We start from the raw sequence: 24120 nt of genomic DNA on the forward strand, positions 1-24120 counted from the left end.
TATTTAATTATTTTTGCACTTTTAAAATACCATTTTGAATACTGAAAAAAACGGCTTTCTAATAAACTAGTAGTGTAATGCTAATACATTTAAATGTTCTTGAAGTACATTAAAATGAATCTTCAAATATATTCTAACTGTAGTTTAAGAAATATGAAAGTATATTAAGAAATACAATTAAATAAGTACATTTAAGTGTATTTCTTAATATTGGTACCATTTTAATATTAAAATTGTAAATAGCTTAAAAATGTATCTTAAGTACATCTTGAAATACACTTAATATACTTAATGTTGTTTCAAAATAATATAATTTAAATATATTAAGTATGTCCAAAAAAGCATAATTTAAATAAACTTTCTTTTCACCTGGTTTTCCTGCTGGTGCTGGTGCTGGTGTGGGTGGGACCAGGCATGTATTTGATTTCTCTCTCTCTTTGGGTTTGTGGGCAACCTGCATTTCCTCACCCTTGGTGACCACCATTGATGTAAGCGGTGTGACAAAGTTGTACCTCAGAGAAAGTTCAAGGGCTTCTTTCTTTACATTGTCTTTTTCCAGGCCATTTAGAAGCACTCTGACATACAGAAAAAAACACAAATGAAGATTCAGAAATACTATGATTCATACATATAGGCCTACAGTAGAATCAGTGAGAAGTATGTATATTTACTCTTTCTCCAGAAGCTGCTTTACTCTAAGGAAGGCCCATAATCTTTCAATAATGTTCTCTTCAGGTCTGTCACTGTTTAGTTTCTCCACAGGTTGATTAATACGATATGTCACTTTAGTTCTTTTCTGGAAAATAGAAAATAAAGGTCAGAAGTTTACATTTTTATGGTCTAATGCAGGGTTCCTAAAATCCGGTCCTTGAGGGACCCTGTCGTATAGAGTTTAGTTCCAACCCTAATCAAACACACCTGAACAAGATAATCAAGGTCTTCAGAGATACTATTAAATTGCAGATAGGTGAGTTTGATCAGGGTCTGAACTAAACTCTGCAGGACAGTGGCCCTCCAGGGCTGGATTTGAAGAACCCTGATCTAGTGTGTTGAACACTTCTAGAGGTTTAAAAGGAATAACACACACACAAAAATGACAATGCAAGTCATTATTTACTCACACTTACTGTAAGTCATTCCAAACCTGTATTTTGATGTTTTTTTCCATTGAACACAAAAGGAGATTTTTTCAAGAATATTCACATGATTATAAGTGAATAACAATATTCTATTTTAGTATTATTATATTATAATAGCTAACAAGTTGGAAAGACATGAGCATGAGTAAATAATTATAGAATTTGTGGACAAACTATTCCTTTAAAATGTTGGTCTTTAAGTTAGACTTGCGTTTACAGTGATCTGATCCGCACAGATTAATTCATATCCGGTGGCCATGAATATTTGCCAACATGGACAAGATAACAGCTGTCATGGATATTTTGCAGCACAAAATCTGACTGAACGGATACAGGAAAATAAAAGCTGTAAGATTTAATCTTTTGTAATGAGAGAGAGAGAGAGAGAGAGAGAGAGAGAGAGAGAGAAAGAGAAGCTTAATAGTGAAGCCTTTTCATCTGCTTCATAAATAATACAACATTAAAAAGCTATCTCTGTAGGAAAACGTGTTGCCTTCACCTTGTGGTGGTTTGGAATTCAAGGGGGAATCGGATATACGTGTTTAGACGTAGGTCGGATGTCCAGATATCGGATATCTATCTCATATAAGCAAATTTGGAAGTGGCGCAGATTGTAAACGAAAAAAACCAATCTCGTGCTGATTTTTGAATTTACATGTGCAACAAATTCCGATCAGTGTCAGAAGCGAGTAAAAAATCAGATGTTTTGTGCCAGTGTAAACGCAGCCTTAGTAATCCTGAAAACACTGATTAGCTTGTTCATGTGTGTTTGATTAGGGTTGGAGCTAAACTCTGCAGGACAGAGGTACTCCAGGACCGACGTTGCTCATCCCTGTTGTAAGGGATAATAATAATAATAATAATAATAATAATAATAAATATAGCTGCAAGAAGCAATTATCGGGGCCAAGCAGAATAAGATGACAAGACATGGCTGAAAGTGTCAGACCAACTGCAACAATGAGCAACTAAAGACATTTAAAGAGGATTTTAGACGAAATGGCTGAAAAATCCTTTAAACAGTAATAAAAAATATGATTTAATGGATTGTCACTTTTGACCAATAGGTGGCGCAGTTACAAAACTGATGTGATGTGGTCAGAATGAAGTGACAATGACACACACAAAATTTGGTGTCAATATGTCAAGGCATTGCTGAGATAAAGCCTGAATAGTGCTAATAGCATCATGCCTCAACTTTGCTGCTGTGCTATACGAAAACGGTTTTGTCAATCGACACAAAATCCATAACTTTTGGTCAGCACAGTCTGGAGATGATATGATTCGATTTTGGTGAAAATCGGAAAAACGGTCTAGGAGGAGTTCGAAAAAAAGTAGGTTTTGAATGAAAATCAAGATGGCGGACAGGAAGTTCAGCCAAATAAGGAAAGCTTGGTATCTATGTTCTCGGCATGACCCAAGGAATCTATTAAGACCAGTGGCATTTCAATAGCTTTTTTGGAAATGTTGTTATAACTTTTGACCACTAAGTGGCGCTCGTTCGAAACTTCTAACGCTCATTCAGGGCATCGTGCTGATGACCCATACCAAGTTTCGTAACAATCCGTTCATGCGTTCTTAAAATCAACATTTTATCACAAAATTCAAAATGGCCGATAGCCAAAATGGACGATATGGTAAAATTGTGTATCAGTCAACTCGGCATGTTGCCTTGAATCTAACAAGACCAATTTTATGATTTTTGGACAAACTGTTCAGAAGTTATAAGCAAAAAAAGCAACGTTTCAAATCTCCGGACCAGTAGGTGGCGCTGCGCCGAAACGCAGCATGTAGCCTCAGGTCATGCTTGTGATCATTGATATATCATATAATAAAGGCTAGATGTCTCATACGCGCTGCTGGCCAATGGAGGTCGACGTCCGCACACGGCGGCCATCTTACCACAGGGTGCTCGCTCACTCAGAGATGTAGTTATGACACTGCATACATATGAATAATTATAACATAACAATGGACTTCCAGAATTATAGCCACGTTAATAACGTTTGTAATAAAACCAAACCGTTTGTAAATCCGTCAAGATTTCAGCGAGATTTGTGTGCATGCTGATCACTCACCTTAATTCACAGCTTCCCTGTGGTAAGATGGCCGCCGGTGATGCCAGAAGTGACTCCGCCGTAAGACATCTAGCCTTTATTATATGATATTCTTGTGATGACGTACCAAGTTTGATCTGAATCCGATAAAGCGTTACGGAGATAAAGCCTTATGTCTGTTTTTGTAAGCGCTACATAAAATTAATTTGCGTGGTATTCGAGAACGGTTTGGTAACGCAGTGTTAGCTGCTGCACTTGCTTTCTGCAGTGTTTTGTGCTTTTTTTTGGGATTATTTCATACAATTTAATACACCCAATTTAATATACCCATTAAGTTACTTCGCCCACGGCTTAGGATTCCGTTGTTGTCGTCGAGTATCGTTCGAGAGAACAACCAGCGCTGCATTTCAGTTTTCCTCTGTGAACATGCACTAATGGATGTCTGACAATTTCGTTGCTTTTTGGAGTTTTCAGATTTAAAAACGTCAATAAAGGCTCGTTCATTCTGCTCTCACGGAACAGATAGATTATAATATGCTTATGTACCGTCAGATGAAATCATGCAGGCGTCTGCGCTTTCTCCGTTCATGCAATAAATGCACATCCACGAATGAGCGCGGATTTTCTAGCGCATTTACTTGAACTTCATAGGCAATAACGTTATATCAGGGGCGGTTCTAAGGTCAGTGGATATTCGGGGCTTTGGCCCAAACTAAAATTTGGTATTTTTATATAAAGGAATTAATTAATTATTTATAAAAGCGATTTATGGGAATAAAGACAAATAAAGGCTTATTGTATTCAGGGTTTTTCCTGGCTCAAAATGAGACGGAGGTGGTAAAATCCTAATAATGTATTTTAATAATAAGGTAATTAAATGTTATTTTTCATAGATCATCATATAGCCTAATGTGTTTTTGACATTATTTTTGTGGGTGGAGCTTGGTATCTCTAGGGGGGTCCGGGCATAGATATCATATATAAACGCTAGATGTCTTATGGCGCAGTCACTTCCGGCATCACCGTTCGGCCATCTTACCGCAGTGAAGCTGTGCATTAGGTGAGTGATCAGCACGCACACAAATCCTCATATCTCGATGAAATATTGACGGATTTACAAACAGTTTGGTTTCTTACAAACGTTATTAACGTGGCTATAATTCCGAATGCTTGAACATGTATGTTATAATTATTCATATGTATGCAGTGTATGTATGTAGTGTCATAACTACATCTCTGAAGTTTATAACAAACCAAACCGTTTGAAAATCGGTAGAAAATTGAGGAAGTCATGGTTATTTAAAAGTATATGCACCATTAAACAAGTGAGCGAGCACACTGTGGCAAGATGGCTGCCACGTGCGGACGTCGACCTTCATTGGCCAGCAGCGCGCACGAGACATCTAGCCTTTATATATGATATCTATGGGTCCGGGGGCATGCCCCCCCCCGGAAGAAATTTTGGTACATTTTAAAGATAAATTCATTAATCTGGTGCACTTTGAGTCACCCAAATCCACGGTTAAAAATAAATAATCCACCCGCAAACCGCCCATATTCTTTGATTTAGACATCTGCACCTGATCACATTACAATTATTCAAATTCTCAGTGTTAAGCATAAGATGGTAACATATCACACTGAAGTTGGCTAATTAAAAATGAACATTTGTTTAAAATAAAAGTTCTTCTTTTGGCAAAATTACATTTCCTTAATAGCCTTAACAGAGGCTTTACTCCATTCAAACTTAAATTGTCAATGTTTCATTACATCACTGTTTGAAAACACTCAGAATAATTTTTTGTACCTTATAAGGTTTTATTTTATTAAATGTTTGCTCCATCTTTCATTTCAAATTCTTAAATTTGATCAATATATTCAATTAAAATAATAAGACATCAGGCTGTTACCAATCAAATTAAATAATTTACATTGAAAAATTATAACTGTATTAAATTAGATTATTTTAAATATTTTTGAATATACAAATAAGGAATTAATAAGGCCAATAAGGCCAATAAGCAAATAAGGCCAGTAGGAGGCGGCAGGCGACCGTCTTAATGAGCGAGTCATTGAGTCATTCATTCAAACGATTCGTTCAAACGGCTGATTTATTCAGAATGAGGCAGTTTATAAACCAAGCGGGAAGGAAGTCGACCGGAAGTTGAAGCCGGCCGCGTGCCACCATCTTGTAGCAGAACTTCACCTGCTGTTAGCATCCCATTGACTCCCATTCATTTTGGCATCACTTTGACAGCGAATAACTTTACATCTGAGGCGTTTGAAGACTCCATTTGTCCATTATTTATTTCTAAAGAAACACGACAATGTATAAAATGCTCCATTACCTTGTATCTTACGTTACAGTTTTTGTAAAAGTAGGCTAACGTTTGCGTCATAACCACGCGACTCTCTGTCGCACAGTAGAGAGATTACCGTATGGACAGGAGGAGAAGCTCGCGCGCAATCGGGGAGACATGGAGGCAAAATGACAAAATAATTAATCAGAATACATAGCAAAAGTTTCTCCTGCTCCTAGCTCATGGACACCTCCTACTCACACTCTCCGTCTCTGCAAGTTTTGGAAAGGAATGATTCCGATTTCTCTTGCCACAGCCACTAGAAGACAGACGGGTTGCTCACGTCACATCTACGTCGTCAAGCTCTGTTTGAGTCTGCGCGTCAGGAACGGAAGTCCTAAAAAAATCGCTAAAAATGGGCTTCACTTGTCTCAATTGAGTTCCAATGAGATGGCTCTGTCCACTTCTTATACTGTCTATGTTTATAAATGGTTAATTGAATCTTAGACTCAATAGATTCGTTCAAAACGCTGAATTATTCATTAATGAAACACGGCTGAGTGTTGCTGTGAGATGCGCGATGGTTCTGCTGTGATCTTTGTTTGGGACTATTTTCGCTGCTGAAACAGAACAAAAACAGTTATTGCGTCTCAAATGTAAGTGACTTAAGTTTAACTATTTGTTTATTGAACTGTTACGAAATCAGTCTCGGTTTCAATCTTGATGGCATTCAGGAAAACAGCTCTCTGGGGCCTGTTTCAAAAAGGAGGTTCAACCAACTCTGAGTTAAAACTTGAACTCTGAGTTGACTTACCATGAGATGGGAAACTCTGAGTTTTTGGTTTCAGAACAGCAGAAATTAGTTAGTTCAATCAACTCTGAGTTGACTGACTCTGAGTTAAGCGCGTGCACCACAACTATAAAAAGCCATTATCAATTGAGCACAGATATTATGAGTCACCATGGCAACAGCGCCAGACAAAAAGAGGTCTTCATATTTCTTCACATTTTAATTACTGTTATACAGTGATGGGTGTAATTAATTACCAAGTAATCTAAATACTGTAATTTAATTAAAGGGATTACTCTTAATTCTTCTGTAATAAAATCTGATGTAATTGTATTAGACTATAGAACAATTTTGTATAGGCTATTTAACATACATTTTTAAAAGTTATATTTTTAATGTAACCTTCTCCCTCTACACACTTTGGTCAATTCAAGAATAATTCATGCAATTGTATATCATTTGAAAGCATTAAAAGTGCAGTTTCTTGTCTCTCCTTGTATTGTTCAAGTGTTTAAGGTTGACATAGGATTTAGTAATTAGTAATAAGTAGACCAATAATTTCTAAAGATAGTCATTACATTAATCTAATTACACTGTTGAAGATGTCATTTGTAGTTAGTAATACAAGTACTTGCCCAACTGTTATAATATCAGAGGTGAAACTGGAGGAACAGTATGTTATTCAACCTAATTTTAATGTTCATGTTGTAGGTGCAATCCTGCAGGCATTAAAAGAACATGGCAGCAGCTGAAATTTAAATATAAAAACATAATTTAGTCAAGTAAGGCTTGAGCATATCATGGGTGTAGGCTACCTGACTTTACAAACATGTGACATATTAAATAACTTAAGCATCCAGTGTCTAGCAGTGCAGCAGCATTTTTGGCTGAGGGAATTCCTGGAGGGACTTCAGAGCCAGTCCCAAAGATCCAAGGGCCTTCATAAAATGTAAGAGGTTTACATGTGTTATTTTTTATATAGGCTATTTTTGATATTTCCATTTATTTTACTTTGGGTTAGGATTTTTGTTGGTCCCAATAGATTCTGATGGTAATATCTGTCTTTTGGAGCCTCCTGTCCAACAGAACCCCAGGCAGTTGTAAGTCGCCTACTCAATACACCAGAAATTATGACAAATAGTGTTATAAAGTGTACTCAACCAAATGCTCATCACATGGGGATAAAGAGTTTCTGCTGCCACAGAGAGGCCTTCAGAGTGTTAAGATTATGTGTCTACACATCAAACAATCTACACATTCAGATTTTTTCACATTTTTATGTGAAATAGAATATAGAATCTAGGTTTAAATCTAAGTATAACAGGTATTTTTATCTCTCTAGAAGAGGGAACGAGTACTGCGTAAGTAGCTTACGCTAGGGGAAAACCTCTTTTCCACGAGATATTGAAGCCAAAAAATTGGTTACCGAGGTTACGTTAGTAACCGAGTACGTTCTCTTACGAGAGGTCTCTAGTACTGCGTAAGTAGTTTACGCTAGGGGACCCAATGCAAAACGCCGTGCGTGCTGGGATCTAACACCAATAAACCTGAAGGCGAAACCCAGTATTTACAGTGCATAATCTCCAGGGGAACTCAGAGAGAGTCCTGGAAAGAGGAGGAGGAACCACTCTATCCATATACAGCGGCGTTCATAGACGCAAGTATTTATTGTAACATCACACAGACAGGGCGGGATCCGGCCTGAACTGATGTGGGAAGATGCAGGTCTTACGCAATTTTGCCCATAGCATATACAGTCGGCAGCGTGCAGCGCCCAGCGACCTCAGTGTCCTGAATCAGCGAAACAGACAGCACTGATTCGCCTACACCGACAACAGCTTGGCCTGTAAGGCGGGAACCTCCAGGTTATAAAACCTTAAAAATGTAGACGTGAGGCCCAGCCCGCCACCATACATATGTCTTGCAAGGAAATCCCGCTAGACCAAGCCCACGAAGAGGCCACGCCTCTCGTGGAGTGCGCTTTGACACCCAACGGGCACTGTAAGCCCTTGGCAGTGTAAGCCAGCGCTATGGCGTCAACTATCCATCTGGATAGGCTCTGTTTCGAAGCAGCCAGTCCCTTGGAACGTCCGCTGAACGAAACAAACAGCTGCTCTGTCTGTCTAAAAGCAGGCGAGCGAGACACATAAGCTCTTAGCGCCCTAACTGGACAAAGAAAGCCTGCGTCCCCTTCCTCGTCAGAGACCGGTAGGGCGGACAGGGAAATGACCTGAGCCCGAAACGGTGTGTTGAGGGATTTTGGAATGTAACCATGCCTAGGTTTGAGTATGACTCTTGAGTCATTCGGCCCAAATTCTAAGCACGCCGCGCTCACCGAGAGCGCGTGTAGGTCACCTATGCGCTTCACTGAAGCGAGAGCCAGTAAGAACACTGTTTTGAAAGACAAGTGTTTGAAGTTAATCGTTTGGATAGGCTCGAATGGGTCACCTTTCACGGCTTCCAACACCGTAGAAAGGTCCCACACAGGGACTGAGGGAGGTCTGGGAGGATTCAGCCTCCTAGCTCCCCTGAGGAAGCGGATGACTAAATCGTTCCTTCCTATTGACTGACCGAGCGTTAATTTAGAAAACGCTGCTATGGCCGCCACATAGACTTTGAGTGTGGAGGGGGCCCTGCCCTTATCCAGCAGCTCTTGTAGGAAGGAGAGAACCTCCGTCACCCCACAGTTTAAGGGTGAAAAGCCCCGAGCTGTGCACCAGCCGGAGAATACCGACCACTTTGAGAAATAGAGCCGTCTGGTAGACGGAGCTCTAGCCTGAGTGATAGTATTTAGCACTCCCTCTGGGAGGTCAGCGGGTACCCGTTGAGCGCCCATACATGAAGGGACCACAGCTCCGGGTGAGGATGCCAAATCGAACCCCTGGCCTGAGAGAGGAGGTCCCTCCTCAGTGGCACTGGCCATGGGGCAGTGTCCCCTAGCTGCATTAGAACTGGGAACCACGGTTGGTTCTTCCAGAGCGGCGCTACGAGCAGCACTGAGCATCTCACTTCCCTGATCTGTTCTATCACCTGAGGCAGGAGAGAGACGGGGGGAAAAGCATAGAGCGGGCAGCGCGGCCACGTTTGGGCCAGCGCGCTCTTGCTCTTGGAGAAAAATTCCGGGCAGTGAGCGTTTTCGTGAGACGCGAACAGGTCCACTTTCGCTCTGCCGAATCTCTCCCACAACAGTTCGACTGTATGTGGGTGTAGAGACCATTCGCTCGCCGGAAGGTTGTTCCTGGACAGTCTGTCTGGCCCCAAATTCTGTAGCCCAGGCACGTGCACTGCTCTCAGCGAGCGCAGGTTGCGCTGAGCCCATAACAGGAGGCGTTCCGCCAGCCTGTATAAGTTTCTGGATCTGAGACAGCCCTGGCGATTTATGTAGGACACCACCGACATGTTGTCCGAGCGGACTAAGACGTGGTGGCCCTTTATCTGAGGACAGAAGCGCGTCAGCGCGTTGTCCACTGCTAGCATTTCTAGGCAGTTGATATGTTGAAGCTTTTCCCGTTCTGACCACTGGCCAAAGAACGGCCTGCCCTCGAGCAGCGCTCCCCATCCCGAGGTGGAGGCATCCGTCGACACCACTTTCACCCTCGAGGAAGTCCCCAGGCTTACACCTGATTGGTACCAGTCGTTCGCTTTCCAAGGTTTCAGAGCTAAAACGCAAGTCTGATCGACCTTGAGACGAAGCTGACCGGATGCCCACGCTCTGCGCGGTACCCACGCTTTTAACCAGAACTGCAGGGGGCACATGCGGAGCAAGCCCAGCTGAAGAACTGATGATGCTGAGGTCATGAGACCCAGCATCCTCTGAAATTTTCTGAGCGGGACGGTCGCGCCACAGCGGAAAAAGCTCGCTGCGCGCTGAATGTCTAGTGCGCGCTGTGATGACAGCCGTGCTATCAAAGACTGCGAGTCCAGCTCTGTGCCCTGAAAAGATATCATCTGACTGGGGATCAGAGAACTCTTCGCCCAATTGACTCTTAGACCTAGGTTCTCGAGGTGAGCGAGGGCTGGGCGAGTCCCGTAGGACTTGTAATTTCTGTGAGTAAGTGTGGGCGCGGGGGAGCGGGCACATTTACTGCTTTGAACGCGCTGTCTGCCTGAGCAGAGTGAACGCGCACAGGTTTCGTTTTTACAGAAACCGTGAGACATGCAGAACATAGTGTTTGTGGGCACTGGGCAGTGGGCACGTTTACTATGTTGGGTGCGCGATCGACCTGAGTCGATTTTATGAGCGCGGGCCCTGTGTGAAGGGCTGTGCTTGTGTGTAGGGATGGGCACTGGGCAGTGGGCATCTTCTCTACATTTATAGCACCATCGGCCGTGGCCGAGACACCAGAAAATACACTCTTTATGGGATTTATCTGGGTAGCCGTAAAAACGGCTTTTGTGTGCAGGCAAGCGGCCAGCTGTTCCGGCTTGTACACTGCAGAATACGCTGGAACAGTCACATTTCCTGGAACTGAACGAGCGACGCGCTTCGGTGAAAGTCCGGCCACGGCGGGGCTCGAACACCGACGCTTTCCTAGGCGTGCTAGGATGGCTTCGGGGCTTCAGGCTTCACCGCAATTCTTGGCCGTGGCCACGGGGAGCGGGGCGGCGGCTAGTCGAGCGAGAGCGAGGCCTCGAGCTGCGGTCTTGTCGGCGCTGCGATGAAGCGGCAGAGGGCGGAGGCTGTGGCTGTGAGCTCCGAGCAGGTGGTTTCGCACGGCCCGCTGCGGAACTGGAGCGCTTCGGGAGGAAGTGCTTAAAAGCCTGTGCCCCTTTCTGCACCTCGGCGAATCTCTCTACGAAGTCGTTGACAGAGGTTCCGAAGAGGCCAGCAGAAGAAAGCGGGGCGTCGAGGAACGCGGTGCGCTCGGACTCAGACATCTCCGAGAGCGTCAGCCATAGATGTCTCTCAGCCACGGTGATAGAAGCCATGTTCCGTCCTATGGCCTGTGCAGCGGACTTAGTAGCGCGGAGAGCGAGGTCCGAAGCACTTCTTAAGTCTGCCACGCAGATCGCATCTGGTCCCATCTGGTCCAGTTTTCGGAGGAGATCGGCCTGGAGAGTGGCCATCGTGTGCAGCGCTGACGCAGCCTGCCCAGCGGCGGAGAAAGCGCGACCGAGCAGTGTTGACGTCATGCGGCAGGCTTTAGAGGGCAGAGCCGGTTTTGCACGCCGTCCAGCAGAGGGCGGGCAAAGGTGGGCTGCTATCGCCTCTTCGACCGGCGGAAGTGAATGGTATCCCCTGCTCTTAGCACTGTCAACAGTGGCGAATGCCGGAGAAACAGACGAGCGCATTCGAGCTGAGAAAGGACCGTTCCAAGCTTTGGCAACTTCTTCGTGTAACTCAGGAAGAAAAGGTGCCGGTTTGGACTCAGGCGAAACACGCTCCCCAGAAAGGAAGAAACCATCCAGCCGGTTGTGAGAGGGAAGCTCAGGCGTAGACCACTCGAGGCCGAGGCTCGCCGCGGCCAGCGCGAGTACACGCATCAGTTCCATCTCGATGCTAGCTCTCTTACTAGGTTTATGAGCAGAAGGCGCGAGATCCACAGAGCTCGCCCAATCCTCGCTGCCCGATGCCAGCAGAGAGCAGGTGTCATCTTCTCCAGACGCGGCTTTCAAGTCAGCATCCTCGATAGAAGGATTTTGCATCAGGAAGTGACTCGACTGAAACCGGCGAAGCAAGCGGGCGAACCGGCGAGCTTTGGCGGGACCCGCTGAGCGCGACGCTTTTTACGGCACGGCAGCACAGCGGGAGGTGCAGGCTCGGAGAAAACTGCCAGACGAGTCCTCAGAGTCGCCATAGGCAGTAGCTCGCAGTGAGGGCAGCCGCCGTCGGCGAGCGCTGTGTGATCTTCACCCAGGCAGGAAACGCAGATAACATGGCGGTCCCCGTCGCTGAGTGGGGCTCCGCAGGAAGGCATCTTGAGAAAGACGCGAGCTCTTTTAGAGTGTGTGTCGCGCCAGCGAACACACACACACAGAACAGAGAGTAAAAGGATATAGGCGCCGGATAGCACAGCGGGAGCGGCAGTAGAAGGCGGCGTGGCCAGCGGCTTCAGGTGATGGCTCGTCCCGCTGAAAGGCTTCTTCAGACGGCGCGGCTTCTCTCTCGGGATCCAACGATGCGTGAGCTTCGCTGAAGAGATGAAAAATCAGGAATCAGCTGCCCCGAGCCTCCTTTTATAGGCCTAAGCCATGCCCGTTTCGGCGGGACATGACGCAGTGGGCGCGAAGCGCCCTCATTGGTCTGAGGTCACTATAGGTCTTGCTCGGTAGGCTGATGCAGTAGCCGCAGAGCAGCCAATGGGCGCGCGAGCTGTCTCGCCCATGTCTGCATGCTGCTGCAACGCGTTTTACAATAATACAAAATTATAGGATAATTTATTGGCTTCAATATCTCGTGGAAAAGAGGTTTTCCCCTAGCGTAAGCTACTTACGCAGTACGAGAGACCTCTCGTAAGAGAACTCAGAGTTTCCCTCATTTCAGGGTTAACATACTCAGAGTTTTCACTTAACCTCCTTTCTGAAACAGGACCCTGGTCGTGTTTAGCCTAGGCTATATATTGTTTACAGACAGGATCCATCTTGGAAAACGGTCTCGACTAGTCGAGCCACAAACGCCGTGTTACGTTAGATTTCACAAACGTAATTCCTATCGACCGGCTCACTTAGCACGGCGTTTGTGACTAGATTAGTCGAGACTGTTTTCCAAGATGGATCCTCTCTGTAAACGCGTAATGTACTGTCTTTATAAAGTATCTTCTTATTAAACTGTCTGTACACTTACAAAGTTCTCAATGCTTCGGTTTGCATGTAGGGACCCTCATTATGCTACCGTGTTAGTGTGAGGCTATTTTGAGCTTTGTTAGTGGTATTAACTAGCGATTTACTTTTCCTTACTCTGTGCCCCATATACTAGCGTTATAAGCTAATCTGTTTTTAAAGATAAAACTCTTTACGTTCGATTATCATGAAAACGCATTCCAGGGAACGATCGACTCGGTAACCATATGTTAATTACCCCTAGGTTCATTTTTCACCGGAGTTGTCCTTTAATTACATTATTACCTAAACCCAATAAGGATTGCTTGCTTCTTGACAACTGGAGGCCTATAACCTTAATTAATAATGATGCAAAATTAATTGGCTCATATTTTTGCGCAAAGAATATAGTTGTGCTTAGCAATAATAGATGACAGTCAGTCTGGTTTTATGCAAGGACGGCATATTAGTAACAATATTAGATTTGTAGATTTAATTGACTATAAGGATTACATAACCAATAATAGTTAATTATATTCTATTTATAGATATACAGTGCAATGCATAAGTGAATACACCCATGCTAAAGTTGACTAAAAAGAGGAATAAAAAATCATATTTTGGAAATTGAACTTAATGCCTTAATTAAAAAAATTAGGAAAAATCCAACCTTTAAGGACACCAATTTTCTTTGTGAATGAATAATGTATCGTAAATAAATAAATGTTCTTCCTTAAAATACATGGTGCATAAGTGAGTACACCCCTATGTTAAATTCCCATAGAGGTAGGCAGATTTTTATTTTTAAGTATTTTTTTTTAATTTTTTTTTAGGATACTATGCATCCTGATAAAGTTCCCTTGGCCTTTGGAATTAAAATAGCCCCACATCATCACATAGCCTTCACCATACCTAGAGATTGGCATGATTTTATTTCAGTTAGCCTAAAAGCTAGTTTGATTTGCATTGAGAGATGATCTTATGGAAAGTACCCCATGCCAATCTCTAGGTATGGTGAAGGCTATGTGATGATGTGGGGCTATTTTAATTCCAAAGGCCAAGGGAACTTTATCAGGATGCATAGTATCCTAAATTTTTTTTTAAAAAAATACTTAAAAATAAAAATCTGCCTGCCTCTATGGGAATTTAACATAGGGGTGTACTCACTTATGCACCATGTATTTTAAGGAAGAACATTTATTTATTTACGATACATTATTCATTCACAAAGAAAATTGGTGTCCTTAAAGGTTGGATTTTTCCTAATTTTTTAAATTAAGGCATTAAGTTCAAATTCCAAAATATGATTTTTTATTCCTCTTTTTAGTCAACTTTAGCATGGGTGTATTCACTTATGCATTGCACTGTATACAAAGCATTTGATACTGTGACACATGATTTTTTATTTGACGTATTAGATTTTTTTGGTTTTGGTCAATACTTTAAAAGGGCAATACAAACTTTATATAGTGACTGCAATAGTTCAGTTAAACTTCCATGGGGAACTACTCGTAGATTTAGCATCTCCCGGGGCATAAAACAAGGAGATCCGTCAGCTCCATTCTTATTTCTTCTGGTCATGCAAACCATGGCTCTATGCATACATAATGATTCGTTTCAAGGCATAAAAATTATGGAAAAATAAATTAAATGTTGTCAGCTAGCTGATGATACAGCTATTTTTTTTAAAGACATATCACAGGTTAAAAAAGTTATAGATTGTCTCAATGTATTTTCTAAAGCTTCAGGTTTATCTTTAAATGTTAAGAATGTACTCTTTTTCCACTTAAAAACAATGATATTCCCTTAACTGAATTTGAAGGTAATCCAGTTAGGGAGGAAGTTACGTACCTTGGTATCAATATCTGTAAAAATCAATCAGACAGAGTGCAATCTAATTTCCAACACCTTATGGTGAAAACGAAAAAGAGATTTGATATGTGGCTCATGAGGGATTTATCACTCAAAGGTAGAGTTCTTTTGTCCAAAACTGAGGGGCTGTCTCGTTTAGTCTATCCTGCAAAAGTGTTAGATGTGCCAAAATCTTTTATTAAAAAAATTGATTCAACCTTATTCAACTTTATATGGAAAAACAAATCACACTATTTAAATAAAAATATATTATGTAATTCTTATAATCAAGGAGGTTTAAATGTGCTTGATTTTGGTACTTCTAATACAATTTTCAAGTTGAACTGGATTAAACATTATATAAGCATACTGATAAACTATGGTAAATTATTCCAAATCTTATTTTTGAAAAAGTGGGTGGTATAGAGTTCCTTTTAAAATGTGACTTTGAGGTTAACAAGCTCCCCATTCAGCTATCCAATTTTCATAGACAGGCTCTTCTATGTTGGCTTCTTATATACAAACATAACTTCTCCCCCCACAAGCAGTTAATCTGTAATAATAAAATGGTTAAATATAAGAATAAATCGATCTTCTACGACAATTGGATTAAAAATTATATTCTAATGGTCTCACAACTGATTAATAACGAGGGTTACTTACTTACATATACAGAGTTTTTAAACATATTTGGGATTCCAATAACTCCACGAGAATATATATGTTTTTGATGCAATTCCAGTAGGTTTTTTGAGACTCTTGAGAGGTAGTAGTGAACCTCATAAGCAATCAATGGGTATTGATATAAAAGATAGTAAATGTAATAATAAATTCTTCAGATGTTTGATTCACTGCCCTGCTACACCTTGAAATAAATAGGCTACTTTTGGAATGAACACTTTGGAAATATTAATTGGAGATTGATTTGGACCTATACTAATAAATACTGTATTAATAATAAAGTTTATGAAATATACTTTAAAATTATACATAAAATTTACCCAACAAATGAGTTCCTAAAAAGATATAAAAATGACCTTTCTGAATCCTGTACATTTTGTAAAAAGGATACTGAAACTGTCTTACATCTTTTCTTTGAATGCATGTATGTGAAGTTTTTTGGATTGATGTGGAATATTTATTTAATAAGTTGAGTGGAATTAAAATTTGCATAGAGAAAAGGGATGTTTTTTTTAATATGACAAAAAAGATATGGACAAGAGTCACGATTTTATGTTAAATCTTATCTTATTACTTGGCAAGTTTTACATACATAAATGTAAATGGTCTGAATTGAAAGGATACCCAACATCTTCCATTTTAAGGCTGACATGAAGATTTACTTTGAAACACTGAAAGGACTTTCAAACCGCAAAGCAACCAGAACTATGGACATCTTCAAAGAATTAAATTCCTCTTCATTTTAATTATACACGTATAACCCCTTTCTGTTATGTTATATATATATATATTTTTTTTTTTCCATTAATGTGTGAATCAATGTTCTTTAAATTCATTGATATGAATGCTACCTTTAATGTTCCTAATATATTATGATGCTTTGGAAACATTTAGAATAGTATATGTGAAATATTTGTATCTATTGTATTACTTTGTGTATAACTTTGGAAATAATAATAATAAAAAAAAAAACCTTGAAAAAAAAAAGGAAAATTCAACTGCAGTAGCCACCGTTCAATCTGAAGAGGGCAGCACTCAGATGTTTTTACACCATATATTGTAAAATTAAAACACTTTATAACCAAATGTCAAAAAAGTTACTTGAATCAATGAACAGCACTAATAAAGCCCCATTCTTACAGATCATTAACTAAAAAAAGTTGGTTTAGGGTTTAGTTACCCTTTAATAACGATTGGGCATAGTCTGAAGATGATCTGATTAAATTTTTGTGAAAATCGGAGCAATGTCAGAGAAGGAGTTAGAAAAAGTAGGTTTTTCTGAGAATTTAAAATGGTGGAAAAATTTTCATAACGGAAAATGACGTCATAGGGTGCAATCGAATCGGTTTTAACAGTAATATAAAAGAGAATAAAAAAACAATAAAGAATACACTTAGCATCGCATACCACAACAACATAACGGCACACATGCATCTTATATACAGTAGAATACATTACAGACTAATAAAAGTAGTAAATAACAATAAAAAAGCCTGGGTCTTAAGACGGATAGTGGTTATCTTACCGATGATGCAGTGACCTCATTGGTGAAAACGTCCAAACTGTTATCAATGATTTGACCAGCCACCACAATCTCAGAACCGTTGTAGTAATGCTTGAAAGTGGATTGGGTTATTTTGTCCCCCCCTTGGTAGCAAAGTTGGACATCAGTCAAGAGTGGAATGGCCACATCCTTGTAGAAACCCTACCAGAATAAAATTGTTTCTGTATTGTATTTAAACAATTTAAGTTAAGTGTATGTTTAGCACTGGGCAACAGCAAATGACACATTAATAAATGACCCAAGCTGGACTTAAACCCAAGTAGAGTTTTTTGTTTATATCTGACCTGCAGTTGTTGATCGAGATCAGGATCCTCATAGATCCGGTGAGCAGTACCGTTATTTTCCAATGACAACTTCTTCAGAAACTCAAAGTTGACATCAAACCCAAAACACAAACTGTATAAAGAAAATTTTCCACCAATGGCCTTTTTCACATTTTGCTGAATCTTCACTGGGTCGGTCTCACCTTTTCACAAAAAAAGGAAGAAGGTTTTAGGCATGATGATGAAGAATAGTTGACATCCGCTAAATGCAAACTTCAGGATCCTTTAGTGTACTGAAAGATAGAATGCATGCAAAAAAAAATCTGGCAACTTCATATGCAATACAGTATACACTGTATGTAGAGTATCTATTTGCAGTATTTAACCAAAATCTATCAATATACAAGTGTGCATGAATGAGTGAATCAGTTATTTTGTGCCTGTAACGGGATTTCCATCAGTCAGCAGGATCAGGATGGATGCGGATTTCTCTTGTGGGTCTCTGAGGCTGTTGATCATGGCCACAGCTTTAAGCACTGCAGCATTTATGTCTGTGGCTGAAAGGAAAGACATGTATTTTAATAAGGTATTTATATTTAAATGCCTATAGTATATACTGTAATTTAACTTGTAAGTATAAACATACCTTCAGATCTCCACTTTGTGTTGGTCTCTCAACATCATACATAATGATCAGGCTGCCATTCAGACCATTTATACTACAGTCATCACACTTTGTTTGCTGGTGACGAGTGGGGTAGAACTTCACCAATGCCTAAGATTGCAAAACAACAGAAGTTTTCACATTTTATTTCATCATTTTAACATTTTCAAGCAAGAAGTTGTGTTTTTTAATCATTTATTTTCTTTTCCATTTTTATTTCTTACATCTTTCTCTGCTTTGCTGTGTGTGACAGCATTGGCCATATCTTTAGTGTTCAGACCACCCTTGACCTCCATGAAGGAAATTCTTTGATCCTCTTTGATGTGTACGTCAATCTAACCAAAATAAAACTTGATATTTCACTTTCTTTTTCATTATGATGAATAAAAATTCCTTCATTTACAAATCTTCATTATAACAATCTTGATTTGTTTGTTCTCCTACCTTGAAGTCTGCCACCGGCTGCATTGGTTGGGCATTGATGAGTAGCTCATATTTGCCAAGGCGACGCTTTAGCAGTTCTTCGTAAGTCAACTCAAAAGACACTTTACTGAGAGCAGCCACCGTCACTGAAGTTTTAAAGTCTTCAAAAGTCCTTCCAACAGATCTGAAATAGAAACAGAATATGTAATAATCCTGAAATAAATACATTTTATTGATCTAAATGGAATCTTATTTAATGCTAAAGAAATTAACTATATAATTTATATTTTACATATGCATTTGGCAGATGCTCTTATCCAAAGTAACTTACATTGCAATGAAGGTAGGTCTATTTGTTATTTTAATCAGTCCATGCATTCCTTGGGAATCATGACCTTGACATTGCTAGTGCCATGCTCTACCATTTGAGCTACAGCAATAATCTTCTTTTTAAAATACCAAGTACCTGGTCAGTCCAGCACTTTCTCCTCGAGATACTGCTTCACAGTACTCCTGCTGAGCTTCCTCTTTATCCTTTACGACTCCATCATATGTCTTCCCCTCTATGGTCCTAATGCGAAAAGGACAGTAATCAGCAATGAAAATCAGGAACTTAGACAAAAGGTAAACGGTTAATGGTTTAATTTACATTAAGTCTGGCTGTTCATATGTGAATGGTATATAAGTGTTAGAGAAAGTTTTACTATAGCTTGAATATTGTGTATTTACTTACATTCTAAACTGGCTGATGAATGCATTCTTGGGTATCTTGACCTCAAAATTGACTTCTTGAGAGTCATTCAACAGGTTTTTCACACGGCTTGTGATGACCGTGGTAGCATAGCGGCTGGTGACCGTAGAGCTAATGTGGAAGCTGTAAATATCTATTTTCTGTATTAAAGTGAAGAAGTATCAGTGCAACTATTGTGCCAGGTTTATAGGACAGATTGATAATTTTGTTAATACAAAAACACTCTCTTTAACTAAATAAAAAAGGGTATTGACATCAACCATCCTTAGAAGGGTCATTCCAGGGATTTGGTAATATTTAATAGTCCCCAAGACTTTTTAAAGTGTTGGTTCTCCAAAATGAAATATTAAAAGCTATTCACAATACTTATGTCCAATAGGTATGTCCATTATAATTAATAATAAAAAAATATATATTTTTTTTTTATCAAAAAATAATATCTTATTTCTATTGCACATGTCCCTGAGGTACTTCACTGAATTTTTACTTAAATATTTAATAAAATGTGCAGTTGTCACACCAACTATTCTCTGCCCATAAAATGACATCATTCAGGTCTTTTTAACAATGTTGCATAAGATAGTAAGTAGTATCATACTTTATATACTTTTTAAGATTTTTGAGGCCCATTATAGTCAAGGGAGGGTACTGTCAAGCTTAACTCAACCCCATCACATACAAATTAAGATGGAATTTATTTTTTATTTTATACATCACACTCAACCCTGTCACATCTGTATATTTCTCATTGTTTCAGGGTTAAAAACTTGTGACAGAGTTGAGTTTTTCACATAATTTATGGATATTTTTAATTAAAAAAAATGGAATATGGTCATGACAACTCATAATTTTGTTATAAATAAAATATATTGATGTAATATGTCCACTTAAACACTGACAGGCATTCTTATCTCAGGAATGCAGCCACGTCAGCAGCAGAAAGACTGTGTTGTGCATGCAGATGTTGTCCCAGAAAGAAGGGCACAATATGAGAAAGAGAAAACATTTGAAAATATAAAATTGAAAGCAATGCCTCCCTTCAAACCGATTCCAGTCTTCAACCCCGTCATCTCAACCTTGCGACATTAATATTTTTGGCAAAAAATAGGGAAGGCAATTAAAAATTAAAGCATTTCTTGCTGATTACCATCTGATATGTTAAATTGAAAATATTTTTTACAAAAATAAAGAGACCACAGACACACATTTTTGTCTATTTTTAACTTCAGTCCCATAAAAATAAATGTTACATTTGTAGTTATTCAATTGTTATGAGGGACACATGAGCAGAATATATGTTTGTTTTATAGGAAGTTTTGTGTAAAATTCTAAATAAATTCTATTTTGTCCGCTATAGGGGTGGAGAACAAAAGGTGTTTAAATCTGATAAAATAATAAGGAAATAATAAGGTATTTAATGTCTGAGGTGGGAAAATATGATTTCTGGAGGTTTGATATCATACCCCATAATAATGAATTTGCTTATGTAAGGCCTAATAAAAAATTTAAAAAAACGACCCAATTGAAATATTACCGAATCCCAGCAATGACCCAGAAAACTAAACAACCCCTAACATACTCAATGTGGACTTTCTCCACAAACATGATCAATTATTTACACAGTATTTTGGACCTAACCTTGAGAAAGCGGATCAATTTCAATTTAATACTGATATTTTGAATTTAGAATCAAATTATGGACAAATTAGCTCCAAACTTTTACACAGATTTGTTAGCTCTATTCGGCCGCCAATTGTTTCTCACGGTATTCTCATTGTAAGGTAGGCTATTTCCAACTTTTACAGGGGCTAGTTGCCTGTGATTTTATTGCCGTCTGAATCCACAATGTCATAGTTTTTCTCTCCTACCACCAATAAGATCAATTACAAAAATAATTGTTTAAATCCTTTTTGACCACTGCTGAGCACTGTAGGCTATAACTGATGCATTTTAAAGATCTAGCTTACACTTTTCTTAGGCTACTGAAATGCTGGAAGAACAATATAATTTCATCACCGCTCTAAGGAGAAATAGAAGAAAAGTACATAAACAAAATGTGCTGTTATTATGACAGAAATTATTAAAATATTAAAGCTGCAAGCAGCCTCAAAGGGGCCAAGCCCTCCAATGGTTCCCTGGGTTCAAAAAGTAGCTAAAAATACTTTGCTTTCAAAACTTTATAAGAAACTTTAATAACCAAAGTATTCTTACTATAGCAGTGCAGAGCCGCAAGAACAAAAACAGCACAAATTGAATATACATGTAAATGTACATCAAGCACAATAGCAGTGCAGAGCCAGAAGGAATTTAAATGACAACTTTATACACAATTTTAAAGTTGTCCCACACAGGATTCGAACCCACAACCGGAATGGTTCTAGACTCGTGACATATGGTGTAGCAACTTGCGCCACTCAGAGGACGTGAACTACATAGCTGCTGAGGAGAGCCTATGAATGAGCACACAAAATCATTTTAACAAGATTAGCATGCTAAGCTAGCTTAATGCTAATGTAGCTTATGGTTATCCTGATAGCTGAAGAGCCACATTAGAAAGAATGGCATCTAGTTAGCATGCTAACCAATTATTATGCTAAGCTAACTAGCATAAGGCAACAAACACAGGCTTAGGTCAACTTTGGAGACGAATATCTCGGGAACGGTAGATATTTTAAAAAAAGATTTAAATAATAAAATAATAAATTAAATTATTTTTGTATTATTAAATATGAATGTATGCTTATTATTCAAACCATGTGAAATTTTATTTGCAGCAGACAATCATGCAACTGACCACGTGAGCAGCATGTTCCCGGGTTTGTATTACAAACCTCGCTCCTCCACCGTTAATAAATCGCCATCCGAATCGAATGCACAATCACTGAGGTGTAATATACATTTATTTTTTACAGACGTCCAAATGAGAAACAATTACTGTCTGAATAGAGCTCAAGGGTGTACTTGTAAATTAATTAACTATTTTGAGAATAAAAGCTTGTAAAGTCAAGAAAACTGAGAAATAATGTATTTCCCCCAAATGCACTTTGTAACCTGTTGGTTTACCTTGTTTGTAGCAGCCAAGTTGACGCAAGTTAACAGAAGGCCGAACAAAGTTAGTCTCAGTACAGCTTTGTCCATGGTGAACTGAGAAGAAATGCAAAAAGAACTCCAAACAGATAACTGTAATGAAGCCACTATTGGTTATCATTGGCAGGGCACAGACACTGCCCCTTTAAAAAATGCCCTTATTTGGTAGAATCGGATACATACATGCAAGACATACTAAGAAGCAGCCAACTTTGAAAGCAGTCAAGTTGACACAAGTGAACCAAAGGCCAAACAAAGTTAATATATAAGTGCATCTTTGTCCATGGTCATCTGTGAAAATGAAAATAATTGAAGGAAATTTTGTTGAACAAATTAAGCCAACTAATGATTTATATTATTTTGGTTTCTCTACCCAATACATATACAAATTACTAATGCAATGTAAATGCAGGTATCGGTACTTGGTATCAGCGAGTACCAAAAATTAAAGTATTGGTAGTGGACTTCAGACTCGTTCTGGAAAAAGTCGGTGCATCCCTAGAAACCACTTTTGGTTATCATTGGCAGGGCACAGACACTGCCCCTTTAAAAAATGCCCTTATTTGGTAGAATCGGATACATACATGCAAGACATACTAAGAAGCAGCCAACTTTGAAAGCAGCCAAGTTGACACAAGTGAACCAAAGGCCAAACAAAGTTAATATATCAGTGGATTTTTGTCCATGGTCATCTGTGAAAATGAAAATAATTGAAGGAAATTTTGTTGAACAAATTAAGCCAACTAATGATTTATATTATTTTGGTTTCTCTACCCAATACATATACAAATTACTAATGCAATGTAAATGCAGGTATCGGTACTTGGTATCAGCGAGTACCAAAAATTAAAGTATTGGTAGTGGACTTCAGACTCGTTCTGGAAAAAGTCGGTGCATCCCTAGAAACCACTTTTGGTTATCATTGGCAGGGCACAGACACTGCCCCTTTAAAAAATGCCCTTATTTGGTAGAATCCGATACATACATGCAAGACATACTAAGAAGCAGCCAACTTTGAAAGCAGCCAAGTTGACACAAGTGAACCAAAGGCCAAACAAAGTTAATATATCAGTGGATTTTTGTCCATGGTCATCTGTGAAAATGAAAATAATTGAAGGAAATTTTGTTGAACAATTTAAGCCAACTACCCAAGTTTCTCTACCCAATACAAATTACTAATGCAGTGAAATTGCAGGTATCGGTACTTGGTATCAGCGAGTACCAAAAATTTAAGTATTGGTATCGGACTTAGGACTCGTTCTGGAAAAAGTGGTATCGGTGCATCCCTAGAAGCCACTATTGGTTATCCATGGCAGGGAACAGATACTGCCCCTGTTAAAAAATGATCTTATATGGGAAACCTTTACTGCAGGGACGTGCACAGGGGGGTTGCTCAGGTTGCCCGGGCAACTGCCCATATGCCCTTCTCGACTCACGTTGCCCTTCCGAGGGGGAAAAAAATAAATAAATAAAAAGTACAATGGATGCAGAATTTCATGTAGGCCTATAGATAAAAATAAAAAAATCGCAAAGCCTCATTCACTTCCATTTGGGCACTGAGTGAAAGTCTGTAGGGGAAGGGCAAACGCTGTTTACGTGGCTGCAGCGCTGCACATGATTGACACCTGAACTAATGACTCCTTTGAACCGATTCATTTTAATGAATGGTTAAAACAACTGATCTTTCCAACAGTGAACTCAGGAGACGTCTGAATCGGTGTATAACTAATCAGTAACACTTTACAATAAGGTTCTATTTATTACATAAATTACATAAAAAGTACAGTTTGC

General features: G+C 39.5%; 1 pseudogene across 1 annotated transcript in view; it reads right to left on the reverse strand.

Moving 5' to 3' along the window:
• The window catches only part of LOC311074444 (inter-alpha-trypsin inhibitor heavy chain H3-like), a 42518-nt pseudogene extending 20054 nt beyond the window's left edge, over window positions 1–22464 (reverse strand). Inside the window, exons 1-11 of the transcript XR_014609548.1 lie at window positions 22306–22464; window positions 19225–19382; window positions 18958–19062; window positions 18513–18675; window positions 18293–18403; window positions 18051–18179; window positions 17845–17961; window positions 17426–17607; window positions 17103–17282; window positions 672–796; window positions 370–575 (exon numbers count right to left, since the gene is read on the reverse strand). The product of XR_014609548.1 is annotated as an inter-alpha-trypsin inhibitor heavy chain H3-like (transcript). The remainder of the gene's footprint in view (window positions 1–369; window positions 576–671; window positions 797–17102; window positions 17283–17425; window positions 17608–17844; window positions 17962–18050; window positions 18180–18292; window positions 18404–18512; window positions 18676–18957; window positions 19063–19224; window positions 19383–22305) is intronic.
• Window positions 22465–24120: the final 1656 nt, after the last annotated feature.

Source organism: Abramis brama (assembly GCF_963993115.1).
Source record: "Abramis brama genome assembly, chromosome: 23".
NCBI classification, from domain to species: Eukaryota; Metazoa; Chordata; class Actinopteri; order Cypriniformes; family Leuciscidae; genus Abramis; species Abramis brama.